The sequence below is a fragment of the Podarcis muralis genome, chromosome 18 (assembly GCF_964188315.1).
Source record: "Podarcis muralis chromosome 18, rPodMur119.hap1.1, whole genome shotgun sequence".
NCBI lineage: Eukaryota > Metazoa > Chordata > Lepidosauria > Squamata > Lacertidae > Podarcis > Podarcis muralis.
This window is the reverse complement of record NC_135672.1, coordinates 450,622-473,213: the sequence shown is the minus strand read 5'-3', so window position 1 is coordinate 473,213 and position 22,592 is coordinate 450,622. Positions and strand designations below refer to the sequence as shown.

The 22,592-nt window shown below is 49.2% G+C and overlaps 1 long non-coding RNA gene across 2 annotated transcripts in view; it reads left to right on the top strand.

The window, feature by feature from the left end:
• LOC114590323 (uncharacterized) overlaps positions 1 to 22,592 on the top strand; it is a 51,709-nt gene that overhangs the window by 12,477 nt on the left and 16,640 nt on the right. Inside the window, exons 3-5 of one of the 2 annotated variants that reach the window (XR_013391221.1) lie at positions 8,946 to 9,087; positions 9,553 to 9,649; positions 16,285 to 16,400. This is a non-coding gene — a long non-coding RNA (uncharacterized LOC114590323). The remainder of the gene's footprint in view (positions 1 to 8,945; positions 9,088 to 9,552; positions 9,650 to 16,284; positions 16,401 to 22,592) is intronic. The other variant, XR_013391222.1, reaches the window with a different exon arrangement.

Sequence of the window (22,592 nt, the reverse complement as noted above, 5' to 3'; positions counted from 1 at the left end):
CCAGCATCCTCCTCTTCCTCCTCCTCCCCAGCCTCAGGGTTGCCCATGTGCAGCTCAGCAGGGCTTCCCTCCTGCTCTGTCTGCTACGTACCTCATTGAGGGAGTCCCAAAGGGAATCCAGGGAGGACAAGGAGGAAACACTGGAAAATGGTGACATGCTTGGAACCTGCAAGGAAAAGATGCAAAAAACGAGCAATTAAAAAACGCAACCAAACGTTAAAACTCAAGGCACCCATAACTGAAACAACAGTCTCATCCTACAATTGATATGCCCCCCTCCCCTTCTGCCAATCACCACTTAGGCCACGGCCACCTACCCAGTCAGGGCTGAGGAGATCCAGCCGTCTTGCAGTCGTCTCCTCCTCGCCTTCATCCTCCTTGACATTGGGAATGTCCTCCTCGGTGGCTGACTGCTAGCAGAGACAGGACCCCAGAGTTGACGGTGGGGAGAGAGGAGAAAGAGAGCATCCCAAAATGAGACAGGAACCCAGAAGGCAAACTCTCCTGCCCACATTGAGTCGCTAGCCAGGGACATGGGGGGCTGGTCCATCAGGACAAGTGGGGCAGCAAGCACAGCACATTCACTCTCAAGGCACCCATAATTCAAACAACAGAACAGCGGTATAGCCAGCTGCTTGGGTGCCCGGTTCAACGCGGGGGGGTCCTGTGGGCTTTCTGGAGCCTATCCTCTGCCTCCCCCCCAGCTGTAGGGCGGCTGAGGGAGAGGCAGGGGGCAGACGCAAGCCCCACGCTTCTGTTTCAGGCAGCGTCCAGCCTGCAGGGGCCCAAGCCACCAAGTCACCCCCAGGAGAGATGCGTGGATCAGGCCCTCTGCACCCCCCCCTGTAAGTGCCAGCCCCCCCGCGGTGTGGCGCCCAGTGCCAGCCGCGTTTTTTGACTCAACTAAAAGGTTTGGTGAGCCCAATTTTTATTTTTATTTTAAACACGGCTTTCTGTCCTTTTGCCACCCCCCTCAGTGATGACACCTGGGGCGGACCCCAACCCCCCACCCCCCACCCTCCTTTCTCTGCAACTGCAACAGAATAAAAGGACTCAAAACTCCCTTAGCAGTTTCCTGCTGGTCCCCTCACCATTTCCCCAGACGTCAGTCTTCAGGCTTTGCTTTCTCGGTGTCCAATAAGAGTTTTTTCTGATTCACTTGCAGAGAAACCACCAAAAGGCTGTTGGCCTCAACTGCAAAGTGAGGCTGGGATTCTGAGCCGATGTCACAGCCAGGTTCCGATCAGTCCATTTCCTCCAAGGGGGGGGGGGACACCTGTTTCCCCTGAGGGTGACCGCTGAACACACCACCCAAGGGGAAAAGAAGGAGAAAAGCAGAGAAATCTTTTAATTCTGTAGCAAGAAAGAATGAGTGCCAGGAGTTTTCTTTTCCCTGCACTCCTCCATTGCCACACCTTTTCATTACTATTATTATGCTAGATCAGGGGTCGGCAACCTGCGGCTCCGGAGACGCATGCGGCTCTTTAACGCCTTTGCCGCGGCTCCGGGGCGGAGGCGAGGGGAGGAGGCGCATGTTCCGCAAAGCCATTTCCGAGCTAGAGAGGAGAGGGGGTTGCGAGCTAACCCCTCCCACACTCCATTCGCGGGGGCTGGCCTTTTGCCCCCGCGAGAACAGGGGAATCCCCGGGCGTGCCTGCAACCCTGCCCGCCAATCGGACCGCCCTCTTTGCCCCGTTCCAGCTCGCACCCTCTCCCTTCCTTCCCCTCGCGGTGTGTGGGATTCCACTCCCGGCAGTCCTTCTCCGCCGTCCTCGCTGCTTTCCTCCCCCCCGCCCCCCGCTTTTCTCCCTCTCTAGCCTCCTCTAGGCGTGGGTTGAAGCTGCGGCGGCCATTTCTTTAAAGGGCACCGATAAGGGGAAATCGTCGGCGCCATCTTTGTGGGCGCACGTGGGAGTCGCGGGAGCGGCCATTTTGGTTGAGGGCTGTAAGCAGGCTGCATTGAAAGGGGGCATGTAAGCTGGTCACTGTTTTGAAGGGGAGTGAAGAACACACACTCAAAAAAAGGTAACTTGTTAATTTAACCTTTATTTCTATGAGGAGGAGTAATTCTGAGGGGTCAAACAAAAAAATAATAAAAAAGTGTCAAAAAAGTTATTTTAAAATGACGAGGATGACATTGGGCCCTCATTATTAATTATTATTTACATCAGGCACTGATTAGGATTTATGGTACACTGGGGCCCTGATTAATTTTCTATGGCATTTTGGGGCATTGATTATTGGGCATAGCAAATTTTGCTATGGGGCCCTCTGATTTCTAGTTGCGTCCCTCTTTTGGACCCCCGGTAGCCCAGCCATGGATAAAGGCAAGAAAAGAAAAATTTCTGAAGAAAACAGAATGTCTAATGATACATGGGCAGAATCATTTGCCTTCTCTACTGACAAGACTGGTTTACCAGTATGCTTAATATGTGGTGAGAAATTTGCAAACAACAAAAAGTCAAATATTGCAAGACATTTCCAGAATAAACACACAGCCTTTGCTGAAAAATATCCAGATGGAGATGAGAGACGAAAAGCCATTGCAGAACTTATGAGGAAGGTTGATAGGAGCAAAAATAATTTCAAGAATTGGGTGAAGTCTGCAAATTCCACAACATATGCTAGTTTTCTAGCCGCTCAGGAAATAGTCAAGCACGGTAAGCCGTTCACAGTGTTATATTTGTTTTAAATGTCGCAATGGTTTTGCGGCTCCCAGTTGTTGTTTTTTCTTCGGAAACGGGTCCAAGTGGCTCTTTTTGTCTTAAAGGTTGCAGACCCCTGTGCTAGATTTAATGAACACTCATATCAGAGTGCTCTGTAAATTGGTGGCCATAGTCTTTATATACTAACCTTTTATGCTCTTCCACATCTGTTTAATGCTCCCAAACCCTTCTTTTAGCGTCTTTTAGACTTTTATATATACTTTGTGTTAAATACTTTTTCGCTTTCCGAAACGTTTTACAGACTGAAAATGATTGTACCCCACTCTACTGATGCTGGTCTACTACTGTAATAAAGATTTGATTGATTGATTGATTGATTGAAATGAAGTATCCTATAGAAATGCAATGACTGGACACTAATGTAATGTATTCCCCTCCCCCCAAATTCATACTTTATTACTTATTAATATTAGTAAGAATAATGAAATAAGTCAACCCAGAGGCTGCTCCCAGCTTAAATTTATATAGCACCCTTCATTGGAATGCTACAAGTTGAATCGTAATAAGAATGAGAGTTTCCACCAATTTGAAGTGATGAAAGTTTAGGTAGGATGCAATCTTGACTAATTAATATAAATGCTTTGTCAGTGGCTGATCTGTAAATTATTTTTACTTGCCCTTTTGATCTTGGCTTTGCTCTATAATGGGGACGTGAATGGGAGGAACCTGAGTTGGAGGCGGAGGCCTCTCCCTATTCCTTCCTGACTGAGCATAAGATGCCTCCTCTTAAAAGGTTTGGCAGGCAGGGAATACAACTTATCTGGCATCGTCTCATTGCTTTCCTCCAATGCTAAACTTGTTGCTTGCTCACTCGTAATCTGGTGATCCACTCAATATCAGTGCACAACATGTCACATCCAGGCCAGTGTAATAAAACCCATTGGTCTCCAGTCAAGGCTTGGCTAAGGTCAGTTGCTACTTTTTGGAACAGAGAGCAGAGCTTACACAATACAGAAATTAAACCAACAGACTACGGAAGATGTCTTAAATGAATTTCTCAGTTTATTGATATACAAAGCTTAGGAGAACGAAATGACGTGAAGTGTACTTATGAATGATCCAGCATACATGTAGAAAATGGAGAAAATTCAATAAATAGAAATGACATAACTAGAAACTATTGTTGAATATCATAATTGATATGGTTAATAGGTAGTTAGGACAAAGGAATCACACTCAAAGACCTAACTCCTCTCTCCCTCCAGCCTATCTTGTTGTGAGATAAATATAACTTCTCAAAGCAAAAAATGATTAAATGATAAAACTTTACAAACTAAGGGCAGTAGACCAGGACTCATTGTAGTCCTTGGCAAAGCAAGGTAGCAAAACATTTCCTCCCATCTTACGGTTCATGTCAACAGGACTACACAAAACCTGGGCTAAGAATGAACACAATCTCTTTCACAGATGGAGAATGAGCAACATGGATGAGCAAGTGTGTTTCCTTTATGCACTTCTGGGCATCGGGAACATGGACTATTTTAAGAATCAGATGTCCCCTTAATTTCTGGTTGTCAGGTGCTCCTTTGTGTTCAGATCAGGCCTCAGCACAATCATGTAGCACTTGGGAAGGAAGATGCAGCCCAGAAGCCCAGCACTGGAGGCCAACATAGAGAAGATCTGCACGGCCACCATGTCCTTGCCCTTGGTGCTCAGGTAGGTGGGCACAAAAGAGACCCAAACGCTGCAGAAGACCAGCATGCTGAAGGTGATCAGCTTGGCTTCGTTGAAGGAGCCGGGCAGCTTCCTGGCTAGGAAAGCCACCGTGAAGCAGGTGGCAGCCAAGAAGCCCAGGGAGCCGAGGGCATAGTTTTGCGCCACAGAACTCTGATTCCTCTTCTCCGTTGACCTGATTCCCTGCTGAATAAATCTTCAAAGAAAATGGCAATGGAGTCTGAAATGGGATTCCCCTCGTTAGTTCTAGTTTACATGCCATTTCTTAACGTCGGGTTACAGAGATTCAGATGACGTTAAAGAGTGAGTTTATCAATCAGGTACCAATCAGAAGAAAGTGAATGGTCAGTCTCAACTGCGAAAAGAAGAATGGTTGGTGTAAACCAAAAACGAAGTTAAGAATTGCATTTCAATGGGTCTGCTTTAGGTTTCATTGCAATCAAGGCGGTGAAATAATAATAATAATAATAATAATAATAATAATAATAATAATAATAATAATGGTTTCCCAGGCCACTCTGGGCGGCTCCCAACAGAATATTAAAAGCACTATAAAAATCACAGCCACAACATGCATTTAAAGCATTTTGGGAGCTCTAAATTGCAGGTAAAACAACTGGCGGGTGGCCAGCGCCATTTTGGCCTCTGTTGTCCAGGGCGCAGGAGCCGTGGGACGTCGGGAAAAGGGGGAAGCCGTTCTAGGTGCCTCCAAGGGAATGAGGAAAAGGACGAGGTCTCTTCGCGACTTCCTGGGTTATGGGGGTTTATGAGTATAATAATTGGTTGTTATTAGTTTATTAGCAGGCCAGGAGGAAGGTTGCGCAGGGCAGCCTGGGAAGGGCGAGGGAAAGGCTGTGAGGAAAAGCCTTCTCTCTTTCTCCATCGCTCTGACCCTCCATCAAGTTTAAATGGAAGAATAAGAGAAAAATAAAATGATAAGAAACAGGACCCTTGTTTGTGAGAAGAAGGGGCAGCAAAGCATGCTGGGAAGAAGGACGTGAGGGAAATGAAATGAAACCTAATAAAGGATAATTTATCAATAAAACTAATAAGTGAAGCCTAACAGAAGACATCTTGGGGCTTATTTATTGAGTTATACATTGGAAAAACGGTAAATTTCAATTACAGGAAACAGGATCCTTGTTTGTGAGAAGAAGGGGCAGCAAAGCATTCTGGGAAGAAGGACGTGAGGGAAATGAAACGTAATAGAGGTTAATTTATCAATAAAGCTAATAAGTGAAGCCTAACAGAAGACATCTTGGGGCTTATTTATTGAGTTATACATTGGAAAAACGGTAAATTTCAATTACAGGAAACAGGATCCTTGTTTGTGAGAAGAAGGGGCAGCAAAGCATGCTGGGAAGAAGGACGTGAGGGAAATGAAACCTAATAGAGGTTAATTTATCCATAAAGCTAAATAGTGAAACCGAACAAAAGACATCTTGGGATTTATTCATTCAGTTATACACTGGAAAAAGGGTAAATTTCAATTACAGGAAACAGGATCCTTGTTTGTGAGAAGAAGGGGCAGCAAAGCATGCTGGGAAGAAGGACGTGAGGGAAATGAAACCTAATAGAGGTTAATTTATCCATAAAGCTAAATAGTGAAACCGAACAAAAGACATCTTGGGATTTATTCATGCAGTTATACACTGGAAAAAGGGTAAATTTCAAATACAGGAAACAGGATCCTTGTTTTTGAGAAGAAGGGGCAGCAAAGCATGCTGGGAGGAAGGACGTGAGGGAAATGAAATGAAACCTAATAAAGGATAATTTATCAATAAAGCTAATAAGTGAAGCCTAACAGAAGACATCTTGGGGCTTATTTATTGAGTTATACATTGGAAAAAGGGTAAATTTCAATTACAGGAAACAGGATCCTTGTTTGTGAGAAGAAGGGGCAGCAAAGCATGCTGGGAAGAAGGACGTGAGGGAAATGAAACCTAATAGAGGTTAATTTATCCATAAAGCTAAATAGTGAAACCGAACAAAAGACACCTTGAGATTGATTGATTTGGTTATACACTGGAAAAACCAGCAAATTTCAAATTTATTGAGGCTGGGAATCGACCATTGGCCTGGCAGAGCTGGCAGTGCATGCTGGGAAGTCTGCCCCCCCTCCCAGTGTGGACCAGGCTGGCAGAGGCTGGCGGGAGTCGCAGGGCCTTTGGAAGGTGGCCCCTTCCCCTCCGAGGGGATCTCAAAGCCTGGCTCCATGGCCCTCCTGCCTCTGCCTCCGCCAGGGACACCAGCTGCACTCTGCACGCCCTCAGAGGCCGGAGAGGCTGGCAGGGGCAGGGCCTCCAGGTGAGCCCAGGAGAGAGAGGGGCCCCTGGGGGGATCTGCACTCTGCACACCCTCAGAGGCCGGAGAGGCTGGCAGGGGGAGGGCCCCCAGGTGAGCCAGGGAGAGAGAGGGGCCCCTGGGGGGATGTGCACTCTGCACGCCCTCAGAGGCCGGAGAGGCTGGCAGGGGCAGGGCCCCCAGGTGAGCCCGGGAGAGAGAGGGGCCCCTGGGGGGATTTGCACTCTGCACGCCCTCAGAGGCCGGAGAGGCTGGAAGGGGCAGGGCCCCCAGGTGAGCCCGGGAGAGAGAGGGGCCCCTGGGGGGATTTGCACTCTGCACGCCCTCAGAGGCCGGAGAGGCTGGAAGGGGCAGGGCCCCCAGGTGAGCCCGGGAGAGAGAGGGGCCCCTGGGGGGATCTGCACTCTGCACACCCTCAGAGGCCGGAGAGGCTGGCAGGGGCAGGGCCCCCAGGTGAGCCAGGGAGAGAGAGGGGCCCCTGGGGGGATTTGCACTCTGCACGCCCTCAGAGGCCGGAGAGGCTGGCAGGGGCAGGGCCCCCAGGTGAGCCCGGGAGAGAGAGGGGCCCCTGGGGGGATTTGCACTCTGCACGCCCTCAGAGGCCGGAGAGGCTGGAAGGGGCAGGGCCCCCAGGTGAGCCCGGGAGAGAGAGGGGCCCCTGGGGGGATTTGCACTCTGCACGCCCTCAGAGGCCGGAGAGGCTGGCAGGGGCAGGGCCCCCAGGTGAGCCCGGGAGAGAGAGGGGCCCCTGGGGGGATTTGCACTCTGCACGCCCTCAGAGGCCAGAGAGGCTGGCAGGGACAGGGCCCCCAGGTGATCCCGGGAGAGAGGGGGGCCCCTGGGGGGATCTGCACTCTGCACGCCCTCAGAGGCCAGAGAGGCTGGCAGGGGCAGGGCCCCCAGGTGAGCCCGGGAGAGAGAGGGGCCCCTGGGGGGATTTGCACTCTGCACGCCCTCAGAGGCCGGAGAGGCTGGCAGGGGCAGGGCCCCCAGGAGAAAGAGGGGCCCCTGGGGGGATTTGCACTCTGCACGCCCTCAGAGGCCAGAGAGGCTGGCAGGGACAGGGCCCCCAGGTGAGCCCGGGAGAGAGAGGGGCCCCTGGGGGGATTTGCACTCTGCACGCCCTCAGAGGCCGGAGAGGCTGGCAGGGGCAGGGCCCCCAGGTGAGCCCGGGAGAGAGGGGGGCCCCTGGGGGGATCTGCACTCTGCACACCCTCAGAGGCCGGAGAGGCTGGCAGGGGCAGGGCCCCCAGGAGAGCCCGGGAGAGAGAGGGGCCCCTGGGGGGATCTGCACTCTGCACGCCCTCAGAGGCCGGAGAGGCTGGCAGGGCACCGACCCCCAGGTGATCCCGGGAGAGAGAGGGGCCCCTGGGGGGATTTGCACTCTGCACGCCCTCAGAGGCCGGAGAGGCTGGCAGGGGCAGGGCCCCCAGGTGAGCCTGGGAGAGAGGGGGGCCCCTGGGGGGATTTGCACTCTGCACGCCCTCAGAGGCCGGAGAGGCTGGCAGGGGCAGGGCCCCCAGGTGAGCCTGGGAGAGAGGGGGGCCCCTGGGGGGATCTGCACTCTGCACGCCCTCAGGGGCCAGGGAGGCTGGCAGGGGCAGGGCCCCCAGGTGAGCCCGGGAGAGAGAGGGGCCCCTGGGGGGATCTGCACTCTGCACACCCTCAGAGGCCGGAGAGGCTGGCAGGGCACGGGTCCCCAGGTGAGCCTGGGAGAGAGAGGGGCCCCTGGGGGGATATGCACTCTGCACGCCCTCAGAGGCCGGAGAGGCTGGCAGGGCACGGGTCCCCAGGTGAGCCTGGGAGAGAGAGGGGCCCCTGGGGGGATTTGCACTCTGCACGCCCTCAGAGGCTTCGTAGTCTAAGCTCAGGGGGCTGCCTGAACCAGCATCTCTCTGGAGGGGTTTCTTCCCATTGGTCAACATCCTTCTTAAATTGTGGTGCCCAGAACTGGACACAGTATTCCAGGTGGCGTCTGACCAAGGCAGAATGGAGCTCAGTCTTGTAAGCCACTGGGATTAGTAGCAATATAAGTAATAATAATCACAACAAGATAGTAATATTAGACTTGGTTAACAAATGTTTTTAAGAACATTGTTCACACATATTTATACTGATTAGCTCTGTGTGCATTGCAATCACTTATTCATTGTTGTGCGTAGTAATTTTAAGTGCATTCTTAATATTACAATCAAGGTGCAATACTTTTAAAATGCACGTTTTCTTTAATTATGAACACAGAAATAAATGACGCTCTCAATTCATCGGATGATGACCTGGGCCACAAAGAGGGAACCAGGCAGAGGGCCTTCTTGGTGGTGGCGCCCTCCCAGCCGATGTCAAGGAAAGAAACGACTACCTGACTTTTAGAAGACACCTGAAGGTAGCCCTGTTCAGGGAAGTTTGCAATGTTTGATGTATTTATCGTGTTTTTCATATTCTATTGGGAGCCGCCCTGAGTGGCTGGGGAAACCAAGCCAGATGGTGGGGTAGAAAGAAATGGTGGTTGTTGTGACACTAGATTGAATGAACACTCATCTCAGAGTGCCCTGGAAATGGAGGGCCAGAGTCTTTTATATACTAACCTTTTATGCTCTTCCACATCTGTTTAATGCTCCCAAACCCGTCTTTTCGCTTCTTTTAGACTTTTATGTATACTTTGTGTTTTAATACTTTTTAGCTTTACGTTTTACAGTTTGGAAATGACTGTACCCCACCCTACTGATGCTGGTCTACTACCGTAATAAAGATTTGATTGATTGAAATGAAAAATCCTATAGTAATGCTGTGATTGGACACCGAAATAATATAATACAGGGTGATTCATAATGAAATATACATTTTCCAGATCCTGTAAGACAGGCGCCGACACGGAAAACAGCTGCGAACCGTGAGGTAGATGTACTGATACAGTTTGTCTTCCGCGACTGAGGGAAGTGATGGAGGTGAGAGTGCGCGTGTCACGTGACTAGTCAGGCGAAATGGCGGCGTCTGGAGTGGAGAAGGCGTTTTGGGTTCTTGAATTCAGCAAAATGGAGTTTGTTGTGCAACGGCATTTTTGATTGTGATGTGTGTCGTGTGACAAAGGGTGCACACATAGAACATCTGTGACTGTTTCTAAAATACTTTAAACATTCCCCTACAATTCTGTCACAGGTAACATGAAATATATTATATTCTTTTTATAGGGTGTTGAAACTGTATATTTTATTATGAATCACCCTGTATAATAATATAATTATATTATATTATATTAATTATATGATATTATAATACATTCCCCCAAATTAATATTTCATTACTAATTAATATTAGTAATAATAATGAAATAAGTCAAGCCAGAGGCTCCTCCCAGCTTTGCCTTGCCCAGCCTAGTGGGCGTGACCACTCTCCACTAAACCCCGCCCCACCTCTCCCCGCTTTCCACTGCTGCCTTTTGTGACCCATTGCCTTCCCCAGCTCTACTCTCCCCACCTCCTTTCACAATGACTCGCCCAGATTGGCATAGGCAGCCTGCCACTCCCATGAGCGCCGGAGTTCCCGCTCCCCTCTCTTCCCGCCTGCCTCGCCCGCCCCTAACCCTATTCCTAACCCTGGTCAATGCAATAAAGTTCACTGGATCCCAGTCAAGGCTTGGCTAAGGTCCGTTGCTACTCTCTGGAACAGGGAGCAGAGCTTACACAATACAGAAATTAAACCAACGAACCACAGAAGAGAACTTAAATGAATTTCTCAGTTTATTGATATACAAAGCTTAGGAGAACAAAATGATGTGAAGTGAGCTTATGAATGATAGCGCATAAATGCGGGAAATGGAGCATAGAAAATTGAATACATAGAACTGGCATAACCAAACAGTATTGTGGAATATCAGAATTGATATGGTTAATAGGTAGTTAGGACAAAGGAATCACACTCAAAGACCTAACTCCTCTCTCCCTCCAGCCTATCTGGTTGTCAGATAAATATAACTTCTGAAAGCAAAAAATGATTAAATGATAAAACTTTACAAACTAAGGGCAGTAGATCAGGACTCATTGTAGTCCTTGGCAAAGCAAGGTAGCAAAACATTTCCTCCCATCTTACGGTTCATGTCAACAGGACTACACAAAACCTGGGCTAAGAAGGAACACAATCTCTTTCAGAGATGGAGAATAAGCAACATGGAGGAGTAGCTGTATTTCCTTTAGGCACTTCTGGACATCAGGAACATGGACTATTTTAAGAATCAGGTGTTCCCTTAATTTCTGGTTGTCAGGTGCTCCTTTGTGTTCAGATCAGACCTCAGCACAGTCATGCAGCACTTGGGAAGGAAGATGCAGCCCAGAAGCCCAGCACTGGAGGCCAACATAGAGAAGATCTGCACGGCCACCATGTACTTGCCCTTGGTGCTCAGGTAGGTGGGCACAAAAGAGACCCAAACACTGCAGAAGACCAGCATGCTGAAGGTGATCAGCTTGGCTTCGTTGAAGGAGCCAGGCAGCTTCCTGGCTAGGAAAGCCACCGTGAAGCAGGTGGCAGCCAAGAAGCCCAGGTAGCCGAGGGCAACGTAAAACATGGCCACAGACCCTTCGTTGCATTGCAGGATGATCTCTTCCACCTGGGAGAGCATGTCGGGCTCTGGGAATGGGGGAGAAGAGCCCAGCCAGATGGTGCAGATGAGAACTTGCCTCCCAGAACAGGAGATGACAATGGAGTTGGCCAGACTCTTGCCCAGCCATCTCCTCACCCTGTTCCCGGGCTTTGTGGCCAGAAAGGCCAGCACCACCGTGATGGTCTTTGCCAAGACAGAAGAAACAGCAGCTGAGAAGATGATGCTGAAGGCCGTTTGTCGGAGAAGGCAGGTCTCTTTCCTTGGGCGCCCGATGAAGAGGAAGGAGGACAAAAAGGAAAGCAGGAGGGAGACGAGGAGGATGTAGGAGAGGTCCCGGTTGTTGGCTTTGACTATGGGAGTGTCCTTGTATTTAATGAAGATTCCCAACACAATGCCTGCTGTTAAGGACAAGAAGAGGGCAATGGAAGCTAACACCATTCCCAAATATTCTTCATAAGCCAGGAAGATGATAATCTTGGGGGCACATTGATTTCTGTCCTTGTTTGGATACTGATCTTCTGAACATTTGGTGCAATGTTCTGCATCTGAGGAAGAGGAAAAAGAGTGGCTGCAGCATCAGTTACATCCCTAAGGATCTGTGCTCTGCTACGTTTTGAAAAACTCTGTGGTGGACCTCAGGAAATAAGAATGCTAAATGAGGTAAAGCAAAAATTGTGAGGTAGGATAAACTGAGTAGCAATGAGCACTCCACTTCTGTTAACTGCATTGTTTGGATCCTGTCTAATCCTGAAGAAACAGCTCTTTAACTTGACATTTGAAATGCAGTTTTCTGTTGCTTCCATGCAATGTTCATAGTAGTGAGATCAAAACAGTCCATTGATTATATTGTAATAATTTTCATTTGAAATATTTTATTTTTTATTGTGCTTTTGCTATTAAACATTTGCTGGTTTGCATCACCTGTCCATTACTCTTTATAAATGTCAAAATGATTTCCTTTTTGGTGTGACTTGGTATGAAAAATAAAAAAGGAATGCTTTATGGGCATTCCTCTCACAGCTGCCCACTTTCAACCCCAGAGATGTCTTCCTCATGGTCATTCCTATCAACTCACTTCCTGGATGTAATAAAGTTGATTAATCCTAAAGAAGTTGAGGAAGGAGCCCCAATATCTGCAGAATTCTCACAAAAAGTGTGTGAGACTGGATTACTGCCCAGTGTTTACTCTCTCTCGGAATACTGTAATGGTTCTAGGGGTTGCTCATGCATAAATCGGCGCCACACCTTGCTGAGTTGTCTGAGTGAACCCTTTCTGTCCGGAGAGCCACTCACCTGTGGCTGTCTCAATCGCTGGCAGAATCCGTCAGTGGGCGTTTCTTGAACTTCTTCCAGCAAAGAAGCTCTTTGACACCTAGTCTCCGCCTACTCTCCCTGCGCGGAAGCCTTCTGCGCAGGGAGGGTGTTGGCAGCGGAGGACCCATGCTCTCCCTGCAGGTCTCTGGCGAGGAGTCATGGAGCCACCTCGCCGATTCCCCAATCTGCCCCCCTTCTCCACTGGTGCTACGCTGATTTCCTTCCCCAGAAGATGGGCTGCTTCTCTCCCTCCCGGGACGCTCTCCAGAATCCCTCTGGAGCCCTCCCTCTCGCTCTGGCTCCGATGGCAGTTCCCTGACAAATACCTTCCCCTTGGAGTCACCCACCTTCCTGGGCGGAGAAGGTCCCTTCCGCACACCGAGCACAAGCATAGCAGCAAACGGGCTTTCCTTCCAGAACCACCTTGGCATATCCAGGTCGACATCTTTCTGTACACCTGGAACGAGGTACGGCCTAACCAGAAAGACAAGAAGGTGCAACAAAGAGGAACAGTTAGGAGTATTTGTGGGTATGTAATTCACTCATAGGGTAAATTGAAACTGATCTCTGGACTGCAGCCTTTGACCCCTCATCAGGGTCCTTTCAACCCCCCACTGACCATTGGGGTGACCAGAATATCTTGTTCTTCGTTCAGGACAACTGAGGTTTGCGCCACAGAACTCTGATTCCTCTTCTCCGTTTACCTGCTTCCCTGCTTAAAAAATCTTCAAAGAAGATAGCAATGGAGTCTGAAATGTGATTTCCCCAATTTTCAGGATTCTGATAATCTCTCAACCACTAATTTAGATAAATTTAATATGACTTTTCCAAATATTGGTTTCCCTCACTCTGTTCTTGAGGGATGCAAGGTTTCCTCTTGTCGCTGATCTATTTCCCTAGTTATTTCTAGTTTACATGCCATTTCTTAACGTTAACCTTATATTACAATAGGGTTGTTGTTTTTTTAAATTATCATCTTTCACCAACAACTGTGAATGGTGTCTTCTCTGAGGACCTCTGGGCTCTATGCTTTCTGTGAGCATCCCAAATTTCCCACCTATCTCAGCTGCTGTGGAAAGAAGGAGTGGCCGTTGCAGCTGTTATTGGACGGTCAATACATCATTGGTCAACCTGATATAGTCATTTTGCAGCAGTTGTTCAAGGAAAAGCATATTCAGGATCTCCTAGCCTCCCCTCTCTGTGATTCCCCCTACCTTGTTGAATTTCTTGGGCCACTCAATGGCTTCTGGGTTAATGGTGAACTTTATGCTAGCAGACGTCTCTCTCCTTATATTCCCAATAACGACACAAGACTTATTGGGAGAGATCACCCAGTTCACAATATCAAAGTCTGCTGGCAGCTCCCAGTTCTCATCCAAGCACAGCCTGCCTCTGGAAGTATTCAGACACCGAATTTCTCTCAAGAAAGGGTGAAGCTGGAATGACAGGGGAAAGCACCAGCACTGAGAAACCTGGAAGCCAAGATGGATATCTCAGTCCTACTCACTTCAATCTCTTATGATTTGGGGCCTGGGTGTATCTCATGTAGACTGGAATTCCTATTCAGCCATTTTTATTACTACAGACCCTGCAAGTGCCCCAATTTTCCAGGGATGTCCCTGGATTAGAGTCAGTTTTTCATTTGATCCCGAAATTCCCCACTTTTCCTTTTCTTCATTGGAGAAAAGTTGGCAGATGTGGAGTTATCCAACCCACAAGCCGTCCAATCCTGTATCGGGAATTTTAATATGTTTTATATTTTAGTATGAATTTCTTTATTTTGGGAGCTGCCCAGAGTGCTGAGGCAAGCCAAAAAGATGTGTGGGGTATAAACAGTGATATATTTCTAGCAAAAAGGGTGCCGGAAATCACCATGAACACCTCCCTCTGAGAATGGCAATGGTACCCGCCTGAGAGGTGCCAGAACTGAGTTTGAGTGAGTCCCGACCCCCCAGTAAAAAAGCCCTAGGTATCAACAGTATCTGTATAGGGACAGATGGTATGTCCCTATTTTCATCAGAGAAATGTTGGGCGGTCTGCTACTATTACTAATACTAATAGTAATTATGATATGTTGCAGGTCTATCCCCAGTCAAGATCAGCATCTGTGTGGAGTGCAGTTTGCAAAAAGGGGAAGGAAATACCTGCCACGGCTGTAGCCTTTGGGGTCCCCATTGCTCTCCTTCCTCCACCATCAGCCTCCTCTGGGATCTCGAGGAAAGCGAAGCATGCAAGGCCTGAGCCACAGCTTGAACATGGATGTAAGTGCCATAGCTGTCTAGAGACAGGGCTCTCTCATGCACCCCTTGGGATAATGGCTCCAGTTTCTCCTCCTCTTTGCATCTTATCCTGCCTTTCACGGACAACAAATGCTTTGAATATGAACACTGAAATGCTTGATTGAAATAATCCCTAAGATTGAACTGCAATTTGTCACCTTTGCTGCTCCTTATTCCGGTCTGAATTGCAAAGGACAGAGAACCATGGAGGTGCTGGAATAAATTTGGAGGGATGTAAAAGCCATTTCTGATTTCTAGCAAAGATGTTGTGATCCAGACTTTTGCCCCTATTTCCTTCTCATAGATAAAGTGTATTGCCATGAGGATTACGATAGTCTGTGAATTGGTTATATAGGAAACAAATACCCCAACTTGTCTCCATAGGAAAAAAGGTTCCCCAGGCCTGATAAATTGACCTGGATCATTTTCTGGTACTCTTTTTGATAAAGCAATGCAGATCCCTTTGCTGAGCAGCAGAGGTTTCACAGCGCTCACAAATCTTTCTCCACTGTCATTGTCTGGAGTGAAGAGGCCAATCCACGTCCATCCAAAATACAGGAGCAATTCAACAATCCCCTGGTACTGACTTTCCTCTTTGGGACTCATCCGGTAGACAAAAGGGAACAGGGATTTACCTTCGAGAACCTGGGAAGTGAAGCCATAACTGATCTAGCAAGCAAAGCAAAGATCAGCAATTTATTTTACTTTCAGCATAATGGGTATTTAATCATCTGAATTGCCTGATATCTAAATCTCTGCTGGCTGAGGCTGATGGGAGTTTTAGTCGGAAACATCTGGAGGTGCCAAGTTGGTAAAGGCTCAGTTTTGAAAAAGGGATGTTGAATCCATAGCTCAGGATTTTCCCATTTTGAAAAATATCCTCACTTGACCCCTCCCAAGAGAAAATAGAATTTTACACAGTTGGAATTCTCTGTGCTTCCATGCTCTCCCACTACTTACCTGTGGGATTTTGTAGATGCCTGACAAGGCTGAAATCACTCTTGAGATGAAAGTGTTGCTTCTTTCAAGAACAGCCAGCAGCTGATTCTGTTCTCCACAGTGATAATTGGGAATATTGCATCCACTGCCTGCAAGCAGCTCTAGCATGGCGTCCGAAGTCATCCTTGCATCAAAATAGTTCTCATAGATGTTGTAGCCCAGGGTGATGTTGGGTAAGAGCCTGAGATCCTGGTTGATCTCTTGAATGGTGAACAGGAAAGACAACATGTGCCAGTAGAACCTAGGTGCCTCCCTGCAATAAATGAACCCTTTAAACAGAGTGCAACTCGTATGAATGGGGGTGGGGACATTATATGATCCACAAAGATTAATATTTGTTTGTTTCTTTGTTTTTCCATCCTTCTGCATTGACATCAAATCTTTTCCTGTCTAGCATAGAGGAAGAATTTGGAAATCTCTGCTCCATTACAGCACCTTTGAAGCACACAGAGCTGTTCAACAGTGGAACGGACTCCCTCCGAAGGTGACCATGTGTCATGGATGCTTCAGGTGAGATTCCTCTGGGTCCCTTCCATCTCTACCACTCTATGATTCTATTCTACTGTGGTTTTATGAGTAAGAAATGAAGGCGCCCCTCAAAAATTGTGATATACTGGGAAGTTGCTGCAAAGGCTGCTTTTCTTGCAGTGGTCTTTGGCTTCTTCCAAGGGGCTAGACTATAGGTAGGTAAGAGACCATTTTATTGACAGAAGAGAAGCACCAAATACCTCAGTCCCCTTTTACTTACATATGGGGCCTGGTGGCTTGCAGGTTTGACTGTGTGGTAAAATTATACTTTTGTCCATATTCTGGATCAGAAACTACACGAATGAGCACACCTCCCTTTACTAGAATCTTTTACTAGACACCCCTCCCCAGCTCCCAGCTCCTCCAACAGCAAGCCCAATGGTCAGGGCAGGGTAGTCCTGCAACACCAGCCCTTGGCTCCCCAGCCCTGAGAAAGGGGCTATTTCCTTGATAAACAGGAACCATTATAAGGAGTGGAGGACCATGAAACCATCTGCATATAAGTGCATACACTTCAGTCCTGGCGAAGGGTGTCTGAGAAAAGTTGTATGGCGTTTCCTCAACAAAGCGTTTTGGAGAGATGATCCCACTGATGAAAAAGTGTCCAGGCCGGTAGTAATTGCGAGCATCCGTTTGATCCCTGACCAGATTCAGGAGGAGGAGGAGGAGGACCTGAATGGGAGGAACCTGAGGAGGAGGAGGAGGAGGAGGAGGAGGAGGACCTGAATGGGAGGAACCTGAGGAGGAGGAGGAGGACCTGAATGGGAGGAACCTGAGTTGGAGGAGGAGGACCTGAATGGGAGGAACCTGAGTTGGAGGATGAGGACCTGAATGGGAGGAACCTGAGTTGGAGGAGGAGGACCTGAATGGGAGGAACCTGAGTAGGAGGAGGAGGACCTGAATGGGAGGAACCTGAGTTGGAGGAGGAGGACCTGAATGGGAGGAACCTGAGTTGGAGGAGGAGGACCTGAATGGGAGGAACCTGAGTTGGAGGAGGAGGACCTGAATGGGAGGAAACTGAGTTGGAGGAGGAGGCCTTCCAAAAGTTAAAATAATAAAACAGAATCAAATTACCTCAACTTACTAAGAATCTGGGTGAATGCTTTCTTTACTACATTAAAAAAATATATATTATTAAGTCTCCACAGATATTCCAATCACTTGTCTTCGCATACAGTTTAAAACAAAAAACCCCACACAATTTCTTCTTGACTCCCCACCCCCCATTCTCTATGTTTGTTTTTATTACTTCTTTTTATCAGATGTTTTAAAAAACATGTTTTTATTATCAAAGCCCCAATGTCGTATTTCAGTCATCCGCTGCTTATATTTCAAATCCTGCCTTTGACTTCATGTATGGATGATAGTTTGACAAATAAGATATCAATGGTCTCCATTCTTCCTGAAAAGATTCATCCTCATGTCCTCTTAGTTTAGCAGGTAATTTCACCATTTCAGCAGATTCCCCCAGTTTCATAAGCCAATCCTCCCTCTTTCCACTTCTGTGCAAATAAAGTTCTAGCTGCTGTGGTTGCATACATAAATAACCCAGTCAGCTTTCTTGGGACCTTAATTATTAAATTTATATAGGAGCCCTCATTGGATTGCTACAGGTTGAACTGCTATAAGAATAAGTGTTTAGTAAGCTTTCCACTCGTCTGGAGAGATGAAAGTCTAAGTAGGATGCAATCTTAGCTAATGAATCTAAACGCTTCATCAGTGGCTGTTCTGTCAATTATTTTTACTTGCCGATCTGATCTTGGTTTTGCTCTATAAATGGGGGCCTGAATGGGAGGAACCTGAGTTGGAGGAGGAGGACCTGAATGGGAGGAACCTGAGTAGGAGGAGGAGGACCTGAATGGGAGGAACCTGAGTTGGAGGAGGAGGACCTGAATGGGTGGAACCTGAGTTGGAGGAGGAGGACCTGAATGGGAGGAACCTGAGTTGGAGGAGGAGGACCTGAATGGGAGGAACCTGAGTTGGAGGAGGAGGACCTGAATGGGAGGAACCTGAGTAGGAGGAGGAGGACCTGAATGGGAGGAACCTGAGTTGGAGGAGGAGGACCTGAATGGGAGGAACCTGAGTTGGAGGAGGAGGACCTGAATGGGAGGAACCTGAGTTGGAGGAGGAGGACCTGAATGGGAGGAACCTGAGTTGGAGGAGGAGGACCTGAATGGGAGGAACCTGAGTAGGAGGAGGAGGACCTGAATGGGAGGAACCTCAGTTGGAGGAGGAGGACCTGAATAGGAGGAACCTGAGTTGGAGGAGGAGGCCTCTCGCTCTTCCTTCCTGACTGAGCATAAGATGCCTCCTCTGAAAAGGTTTGGCAGGCAGGGAATACAACTATCTGGCATCGTCTCATTGCTTCCCTCCAATGCTAAACTTGTTGCTGGCTCACTCGTAATCTGGTGATCCACTCAACATCAGTGCACAATGTGTCAGATCCTGGACAACGCAATAAAATCCATTGTACTCCAGTCTAGGCTTGGCTAAGGACAGTTGCTACTCTTTGGAATAGGGAGCAGAGTTTACACAATACAGAAATTAAGCCAGCAGACTACGGAAGATAATTTAAATGATTTTCTCAATTTATTAATATACAAAGTTTAGGAGAATGAAATGATATGAAGTGAGCTTATGAATGATACGTGTGCGATTCGCTGCTTCCACGCATGTGCGTGACATCATTTTGAGCGTTTGCGCATGTGCGAATGGCAAAACCCGGAAATAATGCTTTTTGTTACATCCGGGTTGCCACGGAGCGCAACCTAAAAACTCTCAGTTTCCTTCTTATTGTAATTTCTTTGACCCCCAGAAGGTCTCACTGTCTCTTTTCTCAGTTCTTTCTTTAGCTGTCCCTTCTTGCTCGCTTGCTCTCCTCCTTTCCTTCCTCCTCCTCCTTTGGGCGTGGGCAGCGTGAGCTAGCAGTTTTCCTACGCCATATTGTGGTTCGAGGGCCCGACCCCCACGAAGTGAAATGAAGACACAAGGACACGTGATATAAGGTTAATGGGCTAGAAAAGGCCACAACTTTATTGATTACAGCAATGAAAAGGTATTGGCTTAGGCATTGGATCGAAACAAGTGGGTTTATTCACCAGGCGTTCATCACCTGTTGATGCTAATCCAACTATAGGCTCACCCCTGCTGTCACCGCGGGTCGTGCCATGGCCTCCCGCCAAGCAGGCATCGGACAGAATACACGACCGCCAGATTCCTTTAACGGAATACCCCTAAAAATTGAAGGCATAGGCGATGGCCACACCTAGCACTTCGACACACCACAACACATTATTCCAATGCCTAACCTACCCACCAATACCACAAAAGTTGTGACGATTGCTACGAGGTAGGCGAAAAAACCAAAAAGCCTATTGCCAAATGGAAAAACTCCTACCAGGCCCCCCAGGCAACCAGGGCGACCAACCTAAGGTCCATAGCAAGGCCAATGACCTAAGCCCTAACTAAAAGGGAGTGGAGGGTGGGTGACTCGTGACGGGACGACGATGAGGAATGAGGCCAGGGAAAGGCTGGCACTGCAGCAAAAGGCTGCTGAACACGCCCCCACCACGGCACCTGGTTGGGTGGCCACCGGGGGGGGGGGCGTGAGTGCCAGCCAGGTGAGCGGGAGGCAGGGGGCAACGCCCCCTGCTGGGCGGTGCTCGGGTTCCCACCCACAACCACTCCCCTGTCTTTCAGGGAGGAGAGTCTTTGCCCTTTCTTTTCAAGCCACCTTCCAGGATCGTTCCCCTCTCAGTCCTGTCTTCTCCTTCTCCTCCGCCACCGTAGACGCTGTCGTTCTCTCGCACTTCTCCTTCGCCGTCCACCCTTTGCCCGCTGTCTTCTCCGTTCTGCTCCGCAATCTCAAAAGGTGTCGGGCTGTAGGACGGGCTGGCCGTGTGGGACGCCAGCGTAGGGCCACATGGGGTTGGGTTTCTCGCCCCGCTTGCCTCCGCGCTCAGATCTTTTATTCCTCCTCTCCAGTTTGGACCACAAGGATTAAGACCTGTGCAAGGACAACAAAAAGGAAATGTCCCTTAGGGACTCGGGTGCCTCCAGGTGCTACTTCCCCTGCCACCACTGGCGGAGGAAGGTGGGGTGTGGGGGGGGTATCGCCCCGAGTGTCATCCCAGGGGGGGTGGCAAAATCCCCCTGGGCGGATCGGTGCAAGCTTCCCAACTCCTCCTCATCTGGGTTCAGGGTGGACACAGCTGCGATGCTGCCGCATCCAGCGCCTGAGCCACGTGCAGAGTGGCCTCCTTTCCCCCTGCGCCCCACTGCTGCCTCTTGTACTGGGTTGCTCTGGTGGCACTGGTGGTGCTGGCGGCAGCGCTCTTCTGAAGATCTTGCGAATCCGGGAGATGATGGAACCCAGGCAAGTGGGGGTCTTCGGGGGCCTCTCTTCCTCGCAGTCCTGTGAGAAAAGTAAACAATTCACCTCCAGATTCTGGGAAAATGCCGCAATCATTAATCAATCAATCAAACAATTGATTGATTAAATCCGTATGCCGTCCTTCATCTGAAGCTGTCAGGGCGGCTTACAGCATAAAAATACAAAATAAGTGAAGTTATTGCGATAAGTGAAGTTACAGGGAACCAGGCAGAGGGCCTTCTCGGTGGTGGCACCCGCCCAGTGGAACGCCCTCCCGCCAGATGTCAAAGAAATAAACAACTATTTGACTTTTAGAAGACATGTGAAGACAGCCCTGTTCAGGGAAGCTTTTCAAATGTCATGAATGAATGTGTGTTTCGTCTGACCTCGATTATGCTTGCCTCCAGGTGTTCTCCAGGTGGGGGGCACGGCGAATAAACGGCCTCCTTGTCCTCCTTGTCCTCCCCGTCCTCCTCTGGGGGGCTCTCTGGTACTTCCTGTGGCTCTTCCTCCTTGATAGCCACTTCAGAGGCTGCCTGCCAGCAGAGACAGGACCCCAGAGGTGGTGGCATTGGTGGTGGGGAGAGGGGAGAAAGAGAGCAGCCCAGAATGAGACAGGAACCCACATTGAGTCGCTAGCCAGGGAAGCCCTACAGCCCTGGCGCCATGGGGGGCTGGTCCATCAGGACAAGTAGGGCAGCAAGCATACCCTTAGCAGCCCCCTGCCTGCCTGCCTGCCTGCCTGCCCCCTTGCTCACGACCAGTCCAGAAGGTGGCCTGACCGGCCAGCCGGCTTCTTCCTCCTCCTCCTCCTCCTCCTCCTCCTCCTCCTCCTCCCCAGCCTCAGGGTTCTCCAGCTCAGCAGGGCTTCCCTCCTGCTCTGTCTGCTACGTACCTCATTGAGGGAGTCCCAAAGGGAATCCAGGGAGGACAGGGAGGAAACACTGGAAAATGGTGACATGCTTGGAACCTGCAAGGAAAAGATGCAAAAAACGAGCAATTAAAAAACGCAACCAAACGTTAAAACTCAAGGCACCCATAACTGAAACAACAGTCTCATCCTACAATTGATATGCCCCCCTCCCCTTCTGCCAATCACCACTTAGGCCACGGCCACCTACCCAGTCAGGGCTGAGGAGATCCAGCCGTCTTGCGGTCGTCTCCTCCTCGCCTTTTCCTTCGTCCTCCTTGACATTGGGAATGTCCTCCTCGGTGGCTGACTGCTAGCAGAGACAGGACCCCAGAGTTGACGGTGGGGAGAGAGGAGAAAGAGAGCATCCCAAAATGAGAGAGGAACCCAGAAGGGAAACTCTCTTGCCTACATTGAGTCGCTAGCCAGGGAAGCCCTACAGCCCTGGCGCCATGGGGGGCTGGTCCATCAGGAGGAGTGGGGCAGCAAGCATGGTCTGCCCTTAGCAGCCCCCTGCCTGTTTGCCCCCTTGCTCTCAACCATCCAGAAGGTGGCCTGGCCGGTCAGCCAGCCAGCATCCTCCTCTTCCTCCTCCTCCCCAGCCTCAGGGTTGCCCATGTGCAGCTCAGCAGGGCTTCCCTCCTGCTCTGTCTGCTACGTACCTCATTGAGGGAGTCCCAAAGGGAATCCAGGGAGGACAAGGAGGAAACACTGGAAAATGGTGACATGCTTGGAACCTGCAAGGAAAAGATGCAAAAAACGAGCAATTAAAAAACGCAACCAAACGTTAAAACTCAAGGCACCCATAACTGAAACAACAGTCTCATCCTACAATTGATATGCCCCCCTCCCCTTCTGCCAATCACCACTTAGGCCACGGCCACCTACCCAG